An 18449-nucleotide genomic window follows, 5' to 3' on the forward strand; every position below is an offset into this window, starting at 1 on the left:
CAGCGGGCAAGTAAGGAGAGGTCTGCTGTGCCATGTGGGTCACCTCCCTGGCTAGAGATCGAACTCGTGCTGCAGTAGCTGTGGATTGCTTCATAGTACTGAGACTTAACCCTTGTGCCACCAGGGAGGCCCCTCAATCACAATTTTTAAGATTGAAATTTTAAAAGGATTTACCATTTGCCACATACTGGAGTGGAGTGATTAAAGCAGTTTATATGACCTACCGTTGTCCATGAGGAAGGCAGGAAATGGACATAAATTGTTGCAGGCTTCTTAAAGGACAATTGGGTTATATTTTTCCTTTTTTTAAAGATTTATTTATTTATTTATTTATTTATACATGCACTGGGTACAGTCAGAAGCGCGGGAGGGTGAGAGAATTCACCAGAGCCAGAGCGGGGAGCAGAGCAGGCAGAAGGACCGAAGTACACTGCTGAGGGGAGCAGCGGGCGGCAGGAGAGGTCTGCGCGCCATGCGGGACCCTCCTCCGGTGGCCGGGGAGCAGCCGGGGATCGAACCAACTGTCGCTGCAGAGGCTGCAGGCAGCTTCGCAACCCAGCGGTCAACTGCTGTACCACCGGGGAGGCCCTGGGTTATATTTTTCAAAATAAATATGAGCATGACATTTGATTCAGTTATTCACTTCAAGAAAATACTTTTGCACAGGAACATTTAAACTATAAATGCAAAGATATTCTATCAAGTATTGAACAAAAGTATTAAAAATGAAAGTGGCCTAAATATCCATTTATAAAGAAAGAAGACAGAGAGACATTATTGTTTTTTTCAAATTTTCTCATGCCAATTTTACTCACATTTATGCCCATTTTATTCAAACTATTCCAAAAAAATAAAAAAGGGAATACTGCTTAGTAATTCTATTGATAGTGACACCAACATTATCCTGATATCAATGCCAGACAAGGATGTCACAAAAAAGGAAACTATCGACTAATATCTCTGCTGAATATACATGCAAAAATTCTCAGTAAAATAAGAGGAAATCACATTCAACAATACATACAAGCTTCATCCACCATCACCAAGCTGGATTTACTCCAGGGGTGCAAGGTGAGTTTGACATAAAATGGATTAATATAATGAAGGAGGGGAGAGGTGGGGACTGCCACTGCCTCTTTTATGTTTAGAGCTGTACTTGCTGGTGGGGGTGGGTCATGGGGGGGGGTGGCTACACTCACAAAGCCAGCACATGCCCAGGCTTGGGTGGTGGGAAAATCCCAGCTTTGCCTTGTGGCTTGTGCCCTGGGTATCTGGTTTCCTATGGGGGATAAAGGCACAGTAAGGGCCTCCTTGGTGGCTCAAGGGGTTAAGACTCAACCTATGAACCTATCCACAGCCACTGCAGCATGAGTTCAATCCCCAGCTAGGGAGGCGACCCACATGGTGCAGCAGACCTCTCCTGACTCACCCGCTGCTCCCCTCACAGTGTATTTCAGTAGATCCACCTGTTCTGCTCGCCACTCTGACTCTGGTGAATCCTCTCACCCCTGGCACCTCTGGCTGTACCCCAGTTGTTGTATGCATAAATGAATAAATCATTTTTTAAAAAAAAGGCAAAGCAAATGTGGCTTGCAAGTTTGGTCCAGTTGTGCAAGTGTACTGAGAGACTGGATAGAGTTTTGTGGGCGACAGGAGCCCTGTGAAGGGTTTGCGCAGCAAAGCGGTGTGCTCAGTGTTGAGTGTGGGGAGTTATGTTGGTGTCCTTCCAAAATTCATGTTGAAATCGAATCTCCAGTGTGCTTGTATTGAGTGGTAGGACCTCTGGGTGGTGACAGGTCCTGAGAATAGAGCCCTCGTGAGTAAGATTGGTGCCCTTACCCAAGAGGTCCAGTGGAGCTCCTCACCCCTTTCACTTATAAGATGACAGCAAAGAGAAAAACATCTGTGACCCAGAAGACAGTGAGTGTACTTGGACTTCCTGCGTCCAGAAGGGTGAGAAATCAGTTTCTGTTGGAGCCACCCCATCTGTGTTATTTTGTATGTCAACCCAAGTGGACTAAGACAGTGTTTAGCAGGATTAATGTTATAGTCCTATTGTAACAGGGTGGTCCCCGGGAAAAGGGGAGATTCCAGGTTCCCTGTCTCACCCAAGGGAGGGTGTTGCTGAGCAGGGAGGAGAAGAAGCTGGAGAGGAGGCTGGAGGAGGAAGGAAGCAGGATGGAGAGCCAGAAGGAGACCTGGAAGAAGCACATGGAACAGAGACATGTGAAGAAGCTGCACTTGCTCTTTTGATCCTGGACTGGTTGAAACAGTTGTGGTTGAGAGACCGGGGGGGAGGTTAACAATGGCAGCATTTATCTCGATTTTGATTTTGCTTTTTTCCTCCCAGACTTGTCTGGCTTTTCCTGACCCTTTTCTATGGGTTCCCACTGAAAGGTGCTTTAGGCTTGAGGCAAACTTTTGGTCCTTGCTCTGGGCCAATCCTGTTTGGGTGGACATTTACCCACAAGAGTGTGGGTAACTTCGGGTACTAGATTTGGAAACTATATTCTTTGTCTTTTCTGTATTGCACAGTAATTTTATTAAAGTTCCTTTCCTAAAGGTCTTATATGTTTTGTCCTGATGCAGCAGATGGCAGAACCTATTTAGAGCAGGTTTGGGGATACTGGTGTGTTCCTTCCCGACCCTGTAACACTAGGTGCATCAAGGATATTAAACAAGAGTTAGGAGGTTTTTAAATAATTCAGGGGGGATAACAGTGTACCCGAATTAGGTGACAGCTATGAGAATGGAGTACTACAGTGTGTTGAAAATACATTTTTAGGAAATAACTGATTGAATGTTAGGGGGTGACCAAGAGGGGCAGTGCAATAGAGACTTAAAACATAAATACACTTTAGCACTGGAATAAGTGAGGGTGAACAAAGGTCAGAATAACTTTCAAGGAATTTATTTTATTGTCTTACAATGTTTTCTGAGCAGTTTCCATCTACAGGTTTTTCTTCAAACATAAAAAACTTAATAAGCATGACTCATATTTCTTCTCTTCATAAATTTCTTTCTTTTGATATCTACTTTCAGAAGATGTGTATCTTGAAGGACTTGTTACCAGAGCACTATCAGGATGGGTAGAACTTTTAATACCATAAAATGAGAGTGAGGAATAAGGGACATTTCTTTTTTTCATTTATCTTGAGGTTGATAGGGTTGAAATGATTACCTTACTCTTTTTTTTAAAAAGTAAAGTCACCATAAAAAGCATCTCAGAATATCAAGAATAAGATAATAGCAAGATAAAATAGAAGTTCTTTTTCCTCCTAAATGTATTAAGCATTCAGTTCATAGAAAGTCACTGGGGCGGTTAAATTAACAATTCTTATCTTGTGATTTTAGTCTAGCCCAAAGGATCAGCTTTATTTTGGATAGGCACCGTCAACAGAACAGCTGCTTTTGTTCATATTTGGTAATTTCTCTGTAATGTATTTTAACCAAGATTAAAGGATAAAAGAGTTGCTTTTAGAAAAACAAAAGGGAAAAAAAGAAAATCTCTTATCATACCTGGATCCAGTATCATCTCTTTTGTCCTACACATACACACTCCAGAATAAAGATATCAGTGTAATAAAAAATAAGAATATGGAAATAATGAAACCAAATTTAAAGTAAGCAGGCAGGAAAATGCTCACTGTATGCCACTCAGACTATCGTAAGGGCGCATGGATCTGTTAAGCAATGAAAGACGTATAATTGAGTTGCTGAATTCAGATAATTTATTTTAATTGATGTAAAACTTACATATTGCAAAATGCGTAGATAGTTGAGATTAAATTCAATGAGCTTTGACAAATGGATATATCCATGTAAACAATGTGACATAAACAATTACCATCAACCCTCCTTCTCTTTCCTCTTCCCATTCAGGCAATTCCCCACAGACAATTATTGTTCTGATTTCCATCAGGATAGGTTAGTTTTGCCTGCTCTGGAATCTCATAAAAATGGATATTCTCATGCAAATGTATTCTTTGCATTTTTATACCCTTGGGCAAGATAAAGTTTCTACATTCACCTATGTTGTTGCTTGTAGTAGTATTCATGCTTTTTGACTCAACAGACAGCTTCATTTCATTGGGTGCATAAAACGCCATCTAGTTATTGTGTCTATTTTGAGTGGCATTTTTGTTTGTTCCCTGTTTGAGACTATTCTGATAACACTGCTTTTTTCTGATGTAAGTCTTTTTGTGGCTATAGAATAGTAGATGTTTCTGTGACCTGGTCTATGCGTTAAGTCTTGAAGAGGAAGCTAGAGGAAGTCTGGAGAGGAAGCTGGAGTTCGGGAAGTTTGTACTTTTGGCACTGCCCCAGGGAATGCTGTGACCCTCCACAAAAGCTCTGTCTTCCTGCGGGCTTCAAAGAGGCCCCTGGCTATCAGGTGACACGGCCTGGCGCCAGTGCCTCTGATTCCCAAGGCGACACCTGTCCACTGATGGCCTCTCTCATAGCTTCAATGCACAATGTGGAGGAGATCTCACATTGCACTAAGTTGTCAACCCTCCTTTTTGTGTCTAGTCCTTTCTTCTCCATGTTTTAGAAAGTTGTGTGGTGCTTAGAAGACATCTTGGAAATTTTGAATAGGATTTTAGGAGAATCTTTAATTTTAGTCCCAATTGGAATCTTTTTATTAGAAAGTTCACTGATTTCATAGCATGTTATGGCTCCACTTCTGCTCTCTCTGATGCTGATGTAGATGGCATCCTATTTTTACATGTGAAAACATTTTACATATTTGTTGTTTTTAGCCCTTTATTTAGGTTCTGGGAGGAAAGAGTTGGATGCTGGTATTTAGTTATGGTCCTTACCTTGATTCTTTTTCTTTAATATTTCTTTGGAAGTTTAGAATTCAGGCATTAGTATTTCCAACTTAGCAAAGAATGAAGACATAAGAACCAAGACATCAATTAGATTTTATGTGCTTTTAAATTCTGGAGTGATAGTCATGTTCCACAATGACATTATATTGCAAATTTGTGATTCTGGCTGAATCCAAGCAAAACATTTGAGCAGGGATTACATGGTCCCTTCTTTTGTTATGTCAGGCTTTGCCAGTGGCATTTGATATTACTTTGTGCAGTTAGGTTTTAAAATGTTGATAATTTTAATGTGGAAAGATCTAAAAAGCTTCAGCTATAAAGTATTTATTAGGTGTAATATGTAAGAGACTGATGAGTCAGAGTTTTTAATTAGCTAATTAGAAGAAGCAAAGTTTAGGGCCTCCCCTGGTAGCGCAGCAGTTGAGCGCTGCGCTGCGAGACTGCCTGCAGCCTCTGCAGTGCTGGTTCGGTCCCCGGCCACAGGCTAGGGTTCCACAAAAAAAAAAAAAAAAAAAGAAGAAGCAGCAGAGTTTAGATGATGGAGAAAAATCTATAGAATCAAGTTGTGCATATGATTAATAATATGTGTTTTTTAATATACAGGATTCAATAAAGTTAAATTAATGTCAATAATCTTGACTTTCTTCCAACTGTCCACAATTAAGAAATTCCCCCAAATCCCCTCTTTCCCTTCAGCCTCCTACCTATGTCTGAGAAACTGAATTACCTTCACAAATGATTTTCTTTCAGTATTTTTTACTTTTGCAAATAGAACTAGGTGGGCTTCCTAGAGTCACTATACTCATGGACTCTCAGTCTCTACAAAAACTGAGTATACCCCCTACAGCTGGTCAAAATGAAATGGGGGCTTCACCTTGGACTCAGGGGCCCATTGCTGAGTCACCTCCAGTGGCTGCTCTTCTGCTCTTGTCTCTGATGGGGGCCAAAGTGGTGGCCACTCTTCAAAGGTAACAGAAGTGTCCATAGTATCCAGCATTGCTGGTGCTATCGCTGTTAGTAGCTAGTACTGTTCATGGGCCAGCAGCCATCTTGTCTGGTGCTCTTCCTTTCTGTCCTTATCTGACGTGTTGCAATGTGCTGGTACCGCTGTTCCAAAGCAGGAGAACTTTCTTCCCACCGCCACTTGAGGCAGGCTGATTCAGACAAAGAGTAATTTTGTGCCTCTGTTACATTGTGCTTGTGAATGAATGTTTATTCCGTTTTTGCTTCTATACTAATTGTTTTAGGACTCAGCTAGTCAGTTTGAAGGGTTGGGTGCACTGTGTTAGAAGAAAATGTAAGTCTGAATTATCTGTGATATTTGTGCTAACAGTCTTTTTAATTAAATTGTTATTCTGGGGAGACACCTCTGGCCTCACCAGTATTCCAGGCAGACCAAGATATATTTCAATTCCAGTAGTAACTACAATTTAGACTTAAGCTGTTAATTATTCCGATCCTGCTATGTACACATTATTTTTTAAAATAAGATTATGTTCTCTTTTTCAGAATTGCAAACTGAAAACCTATTTTCAGGCTCTTGAGATGTAAATAATTCAGTTTTGGGGGCTCAAATTTCAAATCTTATTTCAGATGACACAAACTTTGTGCAATATTATTGCACGAAAGGCAACATATTTCTTATGATCAAGAACCTCATTTTATTGCTATGTGTATTTAGAGCTATTCTAATAGAAATTATTTTCAATATTGACTCTATATAGTGGACACATTCTTGTTTCTCCATGCAAATAAAAGATTATATGAAGTTGGTATTAATGTTTTTAAACACTTTAAAAGTGTGAAATATACACAAGGAAAATTCCAAAAATGTCTGTGTCTTAATTATTAATAAATATTTTTAGTGAAATAGGTATGAAAACCTCACAAATCATAATGAAAACACCAATGTAAACATGAGAAGGCCCTAAAACAGAACCAACATTCTTCATGACCCCACAGTCTTAACACACTGCCCAGCACTGTCCAGAGCCCTTCACAAAGGCAATTACTATTCAAATATTTATATCACAGAATAATTTTGCATGTTTCAAAATGCTTGAAATAAACTTTACTTAAGACATGTTGGTGAAAAAGCAAAAATAAATTTTCATATAGTGGCCAGATCTATGGATAAAACATCCCAGGTCCCTCCTCATACCTCTTCTCAGAAATTCTTCCCCTGACCAGATATACCTGCTATGATTACTTCTCACACCATACTTTAATCTTCTTATTTTTGAATTGTATAAAATTCTAATCATACACAATGTCATACTTTGTGTTTGACATCTTTTGCTCAGTATTATGTTTGTGAAATTCATCCTTATTGAGGAATGTTGTATTTATTCATTTATTTTTCGGTGCTGAGTTGTGTTCCATTCTATGACTATACCAAAATTCATAGACCTGTAGACTGATGAATATGTGCATTGTTTCCAGCTTGAGCTATTGCAAATAGGGCTGTGATGACTATTTATAAAAGACAATAGGAGCTTCAGTTCTGAGATGAATGTTCTTGCATAGGTATATGGTGAGCGAGACTAAGTACAGAATTATCTTGGCTATATATCGAGTTGTGTAATTTCTGGGTCACTAGACATGCATTTGTTGTGCTACCAGCTACTGCCGCTTTCCAAAGCAGCTATATCCATTTACATTTCCATCAACAGGGTTTGACAATTGCTTTTGCGCCACATCCTAGCCAACATTTAATATTGCTAGTCTTTTAATTTTTCTTGGTGTTTAAGAGGTCAGGAAACTTTCTAAATGCTTATTGATCGTCTGAGAAAACCTCTTCTTGTATCTTTTACTCATTCTCTATTATTTTCTCAATCTTTCTCATTGATTTTTAAAATTTTTTAAATTATACTACAGATAGGCACCCTTTGGTGGTGGTGGATATTAGAAATGTCTTTTTTCCATTCCGTGGTTCCTATTTTTACTTTATTACTGATGTCTTTTGGTTAACATATGTTCCTCATTTTACTGAGGTTCGCTTCTATTAAACTTTAATGGTTAGTGCTAACTTAGAAAGAAATTCTTGCCAGACACAGAGTCAAAAAAAAAGAAAAAGAAACACTTTCATGCTTTAATTAGAAATTTTATTGTCTCGTCTTTTATACTTAGATCTCTATCCATCTGCTTTTGATTTTTGCTTGCAGTGTGGTGGGGGCGGGGCAAGGACTGTTTATTTCCATGTAGCTACTCAAATGATCAGACACTATTTACTGAAAAGACAGTATTTTCCACAGAAATCTGTCTAGTAATGTCACAGTGATGTGTCTTTGTCACACAAGTACCCATGTGTGTGTGGGTCAGCTTCGAGATCTTCTGTCATAATTGCTTATTTGTATCTCATTATGCCAATACCTCATGTCTTAACCACTACAGATTTAAAAATCTTGATCATGGGGAATAAAAAGTATCCTAGTCTTGTTCATTTTTGTTCCTTCAAGATATTGTTTCACTATTTTTCATTGTTTTCTGTTCCATGTAAAATTAACATCAGCTTATCATTTTCCAAAATTATCTACTGAGATTTTGATGAAACTTGGACTGTTTTACAAGCCAGTTATTGATAACTACACTTTAAAATATTTTTTTTCATGAAATCATTATTCCCCATTATTTATTAAGTCCCTTTTCATTTTTTTAATGTTGAATAGATTTTTGTAATGAGTTTTTATACACTTTAAAAAGATTTGTTTCTAGCTATTTGTGTTATTTTGATGCGATCATAAATAACATATTTTTAGTTCTTTAGCTAGGTATTTGTTGCTGATATACAAAATCAAAGTTTTGTTTATATATTACATGCAGTGATCTTAAATTTTCTTATTAATTCTGATAGCTTTTCTGTTATTTTATTGGGTTTTCTACATACACAATAGTTAAGTTCAGCAGTCAGAGTCCCTTGCCTTCATTTTTGAAGAAAAGTTCTGTTGACTGTTGGTTTGGCATCACTTTTGTTGAGTTTGAAGATGTCATTGTTTTGTTTTCTGGTTTTAATTGTTAAAGAGGCTGTCATACTCTATTTTTAAAATAGATTTTTATTGTGGTATCATTGGTTTATAACATTCAGGTGTCCCAGATTATGCTTCAACATCTGTATAAACCACAAAGTGATCACCAACTAAAGTCTCCTTCCCACCCACCACCCACACTTGACCCCTTTTCACCTGCCCTTCAGCCCCCCTCCATTCTGGTAACCCCCAATATGTTCTCAGTATCCAGGAGTTCATTTTTGCTTCATTTTATTTGCTTGTTTCTTCCTATTCCCCATGAGAGTGAAATCATATGGTATTTATTTTGTTCATTGGATGTCAAGATAGCCCTTGTTTTCCTAGATTACATTTAATATTTATTTTAATTTTTTTCCATTTACTATGATGAGTCCAGGTGTTGTTTTCTCTATATTTATTTTCTTTGGGCCTCCAGAGCTTCATGAATTTGTGCTTTCATATATCTTGTGAATTTTGGAATCCTTTTGGCCATTAGCTCTGTTTTTGGCCATTAGCCACTCCCCACGCCTGTTTTTCTGAGAGTCTAACCTCCATGTACAGTTGAACTATTTGTTGTCCCACATCTCTTCTATGCTCTTTTTTTGTTTGCTTTCATTTCTTTTCTCTATGCTTCAATATAGATATTTCTCTTTGCCATTTTCCCAATTTGCTTTGTGTATCAACAATATCTAATCTGCTGCTAATTTTTCCATTGAATTACTAAATTCAGTCATTATATTTTTTATTTCTATGATTTCTTTTTTAAAAAAAGATTGTTTTCTAAAATTACATTGTGTTTTACTTTTTTAAATTAATATTTTATTTTATATAATTCTTAGGTCATTTTTCATTTTTGCACACTGTATGCATTTTCATTTTGGTTATATTCCCCACACAATTGCCACCTCCCCTTATTTTGACCCTAGTCATTCCTCCCCCCTTCCATCACCTCCCCCCCACCCTGGGTGTCTCTGGTTTATAGTTGCTTGTTGATTTTGATTTTCACTTTATATTAATTAGTCTTTTTCCTGGTCCCAGGAATTTAGGTTTTCTAAATTCCTGCTATGAGTGAGACCATCCGGTATTTTTCTTTTTCTTTCTGACTTATTTCACTGAGCATGATGCCTTCCAGCTCCATCCATGTTGCTGCAAACTGCATGTGTTTATCTTTTTTGATTGCTGAGTAATATTCCATGGTGTATATGTACCACATCTTCTTGATCCAGTCATCTATTTTTGGGCATTTGGGTTGTTTCCAAAGCTTAGCTATTGTAAATAGTGCTTTCTGATGGTTTCAAGCAGTCTTTATTGAAGGAAGGTCCCTGTTCTAAAATCATGATTTACTTTTATGATAATTTTTGTTGATAATTTTTGTTGGTATAAGTTATTTTCAATAACATATAACACAAAATAATAGCAGTTATTTAAAAATCTGTAACTGCCAAATGCACCTAGATCTCTTATGTTTATGTTTCCAATTTTTTTTTTAAGATTTATTTATACAAGCACTGGGTACAGTCAGAAGCATGGGAGGGTGAGAGAATTCACCAGAGCCAGAGCGGGGAGCAGAACAGGCAGACTGACGAAGTACACTGCTGAGGGGAGCAGCGGGCATGGCAGGAGAGGTCTGTGCACTATGTGGGACCCTTGCCCAGCGGCAGGGGCTCGAACCGACGCTGCAGAGGCTGTGGGCAGATTTGCAACCCAGCGCTCAACCGCTGCGCCACCAGGGAGGCCCAAGTTTCCAATTATTTTTTCTTGTTTTCTTTCTTTTTTTTCTTTCTTTTTTTTTTTTAAATATTTTATCTATTTGTAGACCTAGTTATTTTTACTGATCTCAGATATAGTGCATAAAAGATAAAGGTAATTTGAATCTCTAAGTTATTATTTTTCTCTAGGGAGAATTTAATTTAGCTACTAGTAGGCTGCTGAACTATTGTTTGATTACTGTAATCTAGTCAATCTAGTTAGAGATTGTATAGGTTAGAAACAGGGCTTCTGTCCTTATAAATGTTGGTGTATTTCAAGTATATACTCACCGTCAGGCTAGGTAGCCCCAAGAGTTTCAGTTCCAACTGAAAGCTTTGCAGAAGTGCCTGTCTAGCTCTTCTGCTCATTTTTTTTTTTGATTGGGTTGCTTGTTTTCTTTTTGTTGAGTTGATCTTTCTTGTTGACCTTCTTTACCAATCCCTTATCAAATATATGGCGTGTAAATATTTTCTCCCATTCAGTAGGGTCTGTCTTTGTTTTGGTCATTATAGAGACACTCTTTAGTTTGATATTGTCCCAGTTTTTTATTTCCCTTGCTGCTGGAGATCACAAAAGCCAACTTTCAAAGTTAGTTAGGAGACGATTAAAATGTTACGTAATATGGTAAATTATGTGTAAAAGCATTTATGAGACAATATACTTGTAAATAGGAACTGAAAAAAGAGAAAACTTTGGGTGTTTACCAGTCTAGGATTCTAATTTTATTTATTTATTTTATTTTTTAAAAGATTTATTTATTTATTGTTTGTTTGTTTGTTTGTTTATACAAGAACCAGGGTACAGGCCAGATGTGCAGGAGGGTGAGAGGATTCACCAGAGACAGAGTGGGGCACAGAACAGGCAGACTGATGAAATACACTGCTGAGGGGAGCAGTGGGTGAGACAGGAGAGGTCTGCTGTGCCATGTGGGACTTCCGCAGGCCGGCAGGGATCAAATCATTGCTACAGAGGCTGCAGGCAGCTTCACAGCGCTGCGCTCAACCACCTATGCCACCAGGGGAGGCCCAAATTCTAATTTTAGTATCATTATATCTATGAGGCTACAAAAACTTCTGCTTATGTTCTCACTTGCTAAATTACTATTTTCAAAAAGGTAAATACTCAACTGACAAAGAAACAGCAAATATTAGGCTCACCCCTCTGGACAGTCTCTGAAAACTCGCAGATCCTTGCTTACTTGGTTGCTCTCTAATGTCCTCATCTATGTATATATATCGTTCTTATTCTCCCTCTCTGATTTTTCTAGTTCTTCTTAATGTGAATATTAACAGAAAAATTAGTTTTCTACTGTTTGAAGAGAATGTGAATTTTTCAGCTTGTTACATTCAAGATCCTAACTTCTACCTACAAACCTACTCCAGTCAGCATGAAAGAAATTAGATTGAAAATGTGTGTGTGGCAAAATGCTTTGTGTTAGATGGAAATATTATATCCATTAAATAACAATTCGCAAATACTAATCACTAAGTGACTGTCATGCACCCTATCTACACATTGGGTCTAATGTATAGAAAGGTAATGAGATAAACTAATAAGGCAGAGAACTATTGTACATAGTTTTGATAATAAATATTTTATTACTCACATTATGGGGACTACAATGCTATGAAAATTGTTAATGGCAACATTCAAGAAGATGATTTTCTAAATTCTTGTGTGTATATGCAGAAAACTATGAAATAGAGATTGCTCATATTTAGTTCTGCACATTTAAAGGTATGGTGTGATAACAAGGTACAATAAAATCATAAACTTTCTTCTCCAAGAAAGCAGGTGCTAAAGTCAATAGGTGTTGGGACTGTATATCAATAATGTTTGTGTTATATTTTATATGATGGTGTATAAAATTGGAGAAAGACAGATCATCTCTCAAACCTACCAGACAAATTGAATACAAGGTGATATCCCAATCATTTGAATGATTCACTTATTTAGAATAACACATCCTTCTAGTAAACTGGATATTTGACATTTTATTATTATTTTATTTTGTCATTTGGTGAGAAGTATTTGTATATGGTGCTGAGGTAGTGTGGGATATCTGGGGAAAATATATTTTGATTTATTTTACTCTAAGCAATCATGGCTAACATTTAGCAGACATATTACCACCAAGTGTAATATATAATTTAAGAATAAAAGATGTAGGGACCTCCCTGGTGGTGCAGGGGTTAAAGTCTCAGTGCTATCATGCTATTGGCAGCCTCTGCAGCACAAGTTCGATCCCCAGCCAGGGAGCTGACCCACATGGCACAGCAGACCTCTCCTGCCTCACCTGCTGCTCCCCTTAGCAGTGTTTCTTAGTAGATCCACCTGTTCTGCTCCCTGCTCTGTCTCTGGTGAATCCTCTTACCCAATGCACCTCTGGCCTATACTCCAGTTCTTTTATGCATGAATAAATAAAAATAAACCTTAAAAAATTAAGAATAAAATGTGGGTTTTTAGAAAGATTTATTTATTTATGCTTATTGATTTGCTTTTCAGTTTGATGAATGAGAGTGCAAAATTAAATAAGATACCAGTAGGAACTCAATAAAAGCAAAAAGTATTTATATAATAAAAAAATAATAATAAAAGATGTATACAGACAAGTGGAACCTGATGCTTGCCATGCATGTGGGGAAATGTCCACCCTTTTCCAGCTGTCTGTTACCTCTGAGACATAATGTGCAGTGATAATCAGAACCAATAGGACATACACTGGGCTTCAACATTTCAACAATACATTTTCAAATCACAGTACTTCCAGAATGAAAAAAGCTGACAACATCCTGCACTCTGTAACCCATCCTGGCTTCTGGAGAGGCTGTGTCTTGCAGATGGGCAGCTGGCTACTGTGTTTGGTAACATATTCCTCAAATGTAAAATGGGATTCTGATTGACTCACTCAAGCGCTTGCCTACGTGTTATGACTCTGCTTTCAGGACTGGCGCCATCATTGACTAGACGCATTTAGGCCCACTCTCTTATATTTCATATGCCTATCCTTTGTATTTCACAGGAGAATTCTAATGCTTGGGGTACTAGCTGAGTATTGCTGTAGAGAAAATGGTCAGTGACTTATAAATTCCAGAACCTCCAGCAGCTCTAAGGAGGGCTGGATAAATTGTATTTGGTGGGTTACTTGACGGCCGATTTGCACAAAAGATGCCATGGGCTATGGTGAAATAATGTGTTCTACTTGTGGACAGCATGCTTGGAATAAAAACACACTAATGCTGTATTTTCACTAAGGCAGTGTTGAAAATCAGACACAAGTTAATGGAGTATTTCTCTTTGCCTTTTAATAGACAGTAAAACATGTTAAAGAATTGCTTCATATAGGGAACAGCTTCTTTTTAAAAGGGTTTTAGAAGCTTTTATAAGACAATATGGGAAATTGTACATGTACGCAAAGACAACAAGATACATTCTTGCCAATTTATTATTTCTTGTAAAAGCTAACCATATTTAGAAAGGCGTAAAAAAATACTACAATCCAAATCTTACCATATTTTGAAAGAAATAAAAGAAAAAAACTTACCATCCCAGAAATAATTTAATATAATATTTTCACATGGCTACATATATAATTTTAGACACATTATTTGTTTATACATTATTTTCAATGAGAATATGACATATTGGAATATGCTTTTTTGTTGTTTTATTAAAAAAAGAGTGTATGGTGATATAAATATTAATGGAAACATTCTAAAATAGTCACTTGCATGGTTATTGAGAATTATTCAATTCTCTGATTACTGATGTGTTAGATGTATCCTAATTACTGATGTATACTAATTATATAATCATTCTTTGGTGAAAAGCATTGAAATATTTCCTTTTTCCTCCCCTTCTTTCTCTTATTTTCTTACTAATTTTTGGTGTAAGCCATCTTACAATAAAACTCTTAATAGCTACATGTGATCCATCTATAATTATCTTACTATGTTAGATAACTAGAAATATAAGTGTTGAGCCAGAGGACAAGAGTCATGGTATACAGATCAGCTGGATCAATAAGTTATCAGACACTAATATCTTTATTCTTTCTACCACTATTCCTCTTTAAATTTCCATTTTGAATTAATTCTTTCTATAACTGGATAAAATCTTCAGCAGGTTTAATGGCTTTTCAGTAATCTATTAATAAACAAATCATTTGACATTAAAAAGAGTTTTCCAAAATCTGGATGTCTATGACAGTTTAATGTGATTAAGTGTCCTTTCTGAAAGTAATTACCATTCCTGATACAATTCCTCAGCAATTTTCTGATAGACATTAATAAACTTAAGAGTCCTTCCTAAAATCCTGTGTTCAACTTTAGAAAGAGCCTAGTGTCATTTAATCAATTTCACAAAGGCTCTATAATGTTTGACCAGGCATTGCAATCTTTTATCCAGTCAAATGATTCTAATACAGTCTTTTTTTCCCCATAAAATTTCTCTCCTAGACAAATTATCTGAACTGTCATGTTCATAAGCTCCTTCCTTATGACAAATTTCAAGAAAAACTCTAATGTGCATTCATAGTCAATTTAAAAAGATGCTTTAACAAACAGAAATTTCTATCTGCAAATGGAATGAAATTTACTCAGAGAAATACAATTTAAAAAATCTATCAATGTTTTTGGATTAAAAATAAATATATGGTCAGACTGATACATACGTCTATGATAAAACAAACAAGAACCCTTGCAAATTTAATCTGATGAAGACTATTAAAATATGACATACAGGAAAAATCAGAGGCTGTGGTAAATATTAAAAACCTCCCTTAAGAACAGATGATGGAGCCACTTCTTTTCAGTATCTGCATTCAGTCCCTGGACAATAAGAAAAAAGAAAAATATAAAAGGAGTTGAGGGAAATAAATATATCACTATTTATAGACCGAGAAATTCCAAAATAATGTTAAAATTATTAACCAATAGTGAATGAATTGAGCAATGTCACTCTATGAGGGCTATAAACAAAAACATTGTGTTTTTATATACCAGCAATAAATGAAAAAGAAGTTGTAATAAAGCAGTCATTTATAATAACATCAAAAGCATCAAATACATGGAAATAAATCTAAATTATAATGTGCAAAATCTCTTTACTAAAATCCAAGAACCCGTTGACTAAAATAAATGAGGGTTTGTAAGTGGAATGTTATTTCATGAATTCCTGGAAGCCTGATTATTAATAAAGATTTTGACTATACTCACATTAATCATAGATCCAATAATATCATGATAAAAATAACATCAGGATTTATGTATGTATTTGAGTATGTATTTCAGAAACCATCAAGTTAAATTTAAAATGCATTAGAAACTAGAAAGAGTCAAGGATGTGCAAGGCAATTTTATAAAAAACAAACCCAAAAGATTTATATTATCTCTTTAGATTATTTTAGAGCTGTAGTAATCAAGAAAATGTGGTGTTGGTGCCAAAATGGACAAACAGATCAATGATACAAATAGAGTCCCCGAATAAGCCAACATATATACAGTGACATGACTTATCAAAGCAAACATAGTAGCTCATTTATAAAAAGGCAAGTGTTTTTAATAAAGTCCTAGATCATCTAGATATTCATATAGAAAAAAAACCATGTTGACCCTAACTCAATACAGAGAGAAAATATTTTTAGAAGAATTGCAGACCTAATTTTTAAAAGTAAAACAACAAAGTTATTAGAAGAGAGGAGTGATTATCTTCATGATTTTTGATTAAAGAGAACACAAAAGCACTACCCAATAAAACATACACAAAAATTTGTTCATGCAAAATAAGTCAGAAGGAAAAAGATAACATGAATGATGGTTTCATTTATATGAGGAATATAGAGAAACTGAACGAAGGGTCAGGAAAAGACAAAACTTGCCAGCTGACCATGGATCTGAGGCACACAGTAGGGGAGGGGGAGAGAGAGGGATCGAAACAGGGGAGGGAAGAGCCCAAGGGACTGTGATGATGGGTCACGGGTGCTCTGGTGGTTGGAGAACTAGAGAGACTACACCAGAGGGGAGAAACGAAATACTGTCCAAAAATGAACAATGATGCAAGAAAATAATTTTAAAAATCTTGGATCACACATACACAAAATGATTAAAATACAGATTAAGTCTTCTGCTATGGTCATGGTTGAGTAACTGGATCTAATTTTTTCCTCCAATTATAAATAATTAGAATACTAGACAAAAAAAAAATAGAAGTTTTCAGATATTCAAACACAGAGCTATGATCCATATGATAAAGAGGCCCTGGATGAAGACTATGGCTGTCTGTGTGGAAGAAGTTTCGGAATCATGGTACAAGGAGTGGAATGATCAGCCTGGTAGTCCCCAGATTTGGGGGAGATTCCAGTTTTAGAAGAATGAGTTAGTAGCAATTTTCAGGGAAGAGACAATTGCATGGAGAAAGCTCTAGAAATTCACATGATTTTGTTAATGCCTGTAGGGTGAAATGTCTTGAGATTGGAAAAAGAACAAGCAGGAAGATGTAATCTGAACAGTTCTCAGACCTCACAAAGGGCTGGAAGATACTTTATGATTCAACCAGGGTGAGCGTTGTCATTAAACTGGACACAGAGTGGTGTTGATAGAAAGATCCTGCCTCTATAGTGTGACTGAGTCCTAAAATAGAGGCTACTGTAGAACCACCCTCCCAACAAAGCTTAAAAACAAGCTATGAAAAGATCAGGGTGCTCCAATACTTGCATTACTTATTCAGCACAAGTGTAATGAAAATATATGCTGCAGGAGATATGGACAAAAAATAACAAGTTGATACAACAGATAAAAAACCTTATTTAAGAAAAGTTGTCATAATTATATCATAACCCTGTTTAAATTGTCTTTGCTATATATTTCTTTAAATAAGGAGAGCTTTGAGAATATGGTTTTGAGAAATAAATGACATTCACTGGGATCAAAGTGTGAAGCATAGACCTATAGTTTATCATTAATTTCGTTTTTCTATTAGTATCTTGCACTTTGCTGGCTCAAAACCAGAAAGAGGTCACATCCAAAAGGTTTAAGTTTAGCTTGAAATATAAAATTACAGCAAGAGGAGCTGTGTAATTCAAATTTTCTCTTTATACTTCTCTAGTGTTTAAGACTAACAGAATTGGTTGGTGAATTATTATTAAAATGTCTTTCAAGTTTGAGGCATTTCCCAGCAAGTTATTCAGAATGCACTTTGTTATCCTTTTACCAGCTTTCATCTGTACTTTAAGGGTCAGTGACTAAAATGTGGGATGCGCTATAAGTCAGAGTGACTTCAATATAAAAGATGTTAAGGAAGCAAAATTGCATGCCAGGCAAATCTTTATCTTAATTAGCTACTAGAATATAAAGAGTTTGCTTCTGCGCCTAAAAAGTAATACAGCTGCATACTTATGTGCTTTTATTGCACTTTCCAAAACAGATATTTCCCCCCATAGGTCACCTGAGATACTGAAATTTTAGAGGGTGAAATGAAACTTTTTTCTTGGATAGAATATATTCTGCAGAAAAGTGAGGCATATGAATTTCCATCAGAACAGGACTACATGCTTTGAAAAATGCCGCATTACATCTTAAAATTTGAGGCCACAATGTTCAAATGACAACCATTACAGACAATTCATCTTGGTGGGCAGAAAAGGATGTACTTGCATCTATTTCCCCTGAAGCTGGTTGGCACCACTACTTTTTTTTTTCTCCCCAAGCAGATATTTTTCTTATAGTGAAATGGAGAAGGGAGTTTCTGAATTCCTACTGAACATTTATTTCCATCCACATCATTTTAACTCTGCGAGACTGTGTTACAGTAAAACTACAACTCTTTCACGAGGCTGTTCTAAATGAATTCATTTGACAGAGGTGAT

The sequence above is a fragment of the Talpa europaea genome (assembly GCF_964194135.1).
Source record: "Talpa europaea genome assembly, chromosome: 4".
NCBI classification, from domain to species: Eukaryota; Metazoa; Chordata; class Mammalia; order Eulipotyphla; family Talpidae; genus Talpa; species Talpa europaea.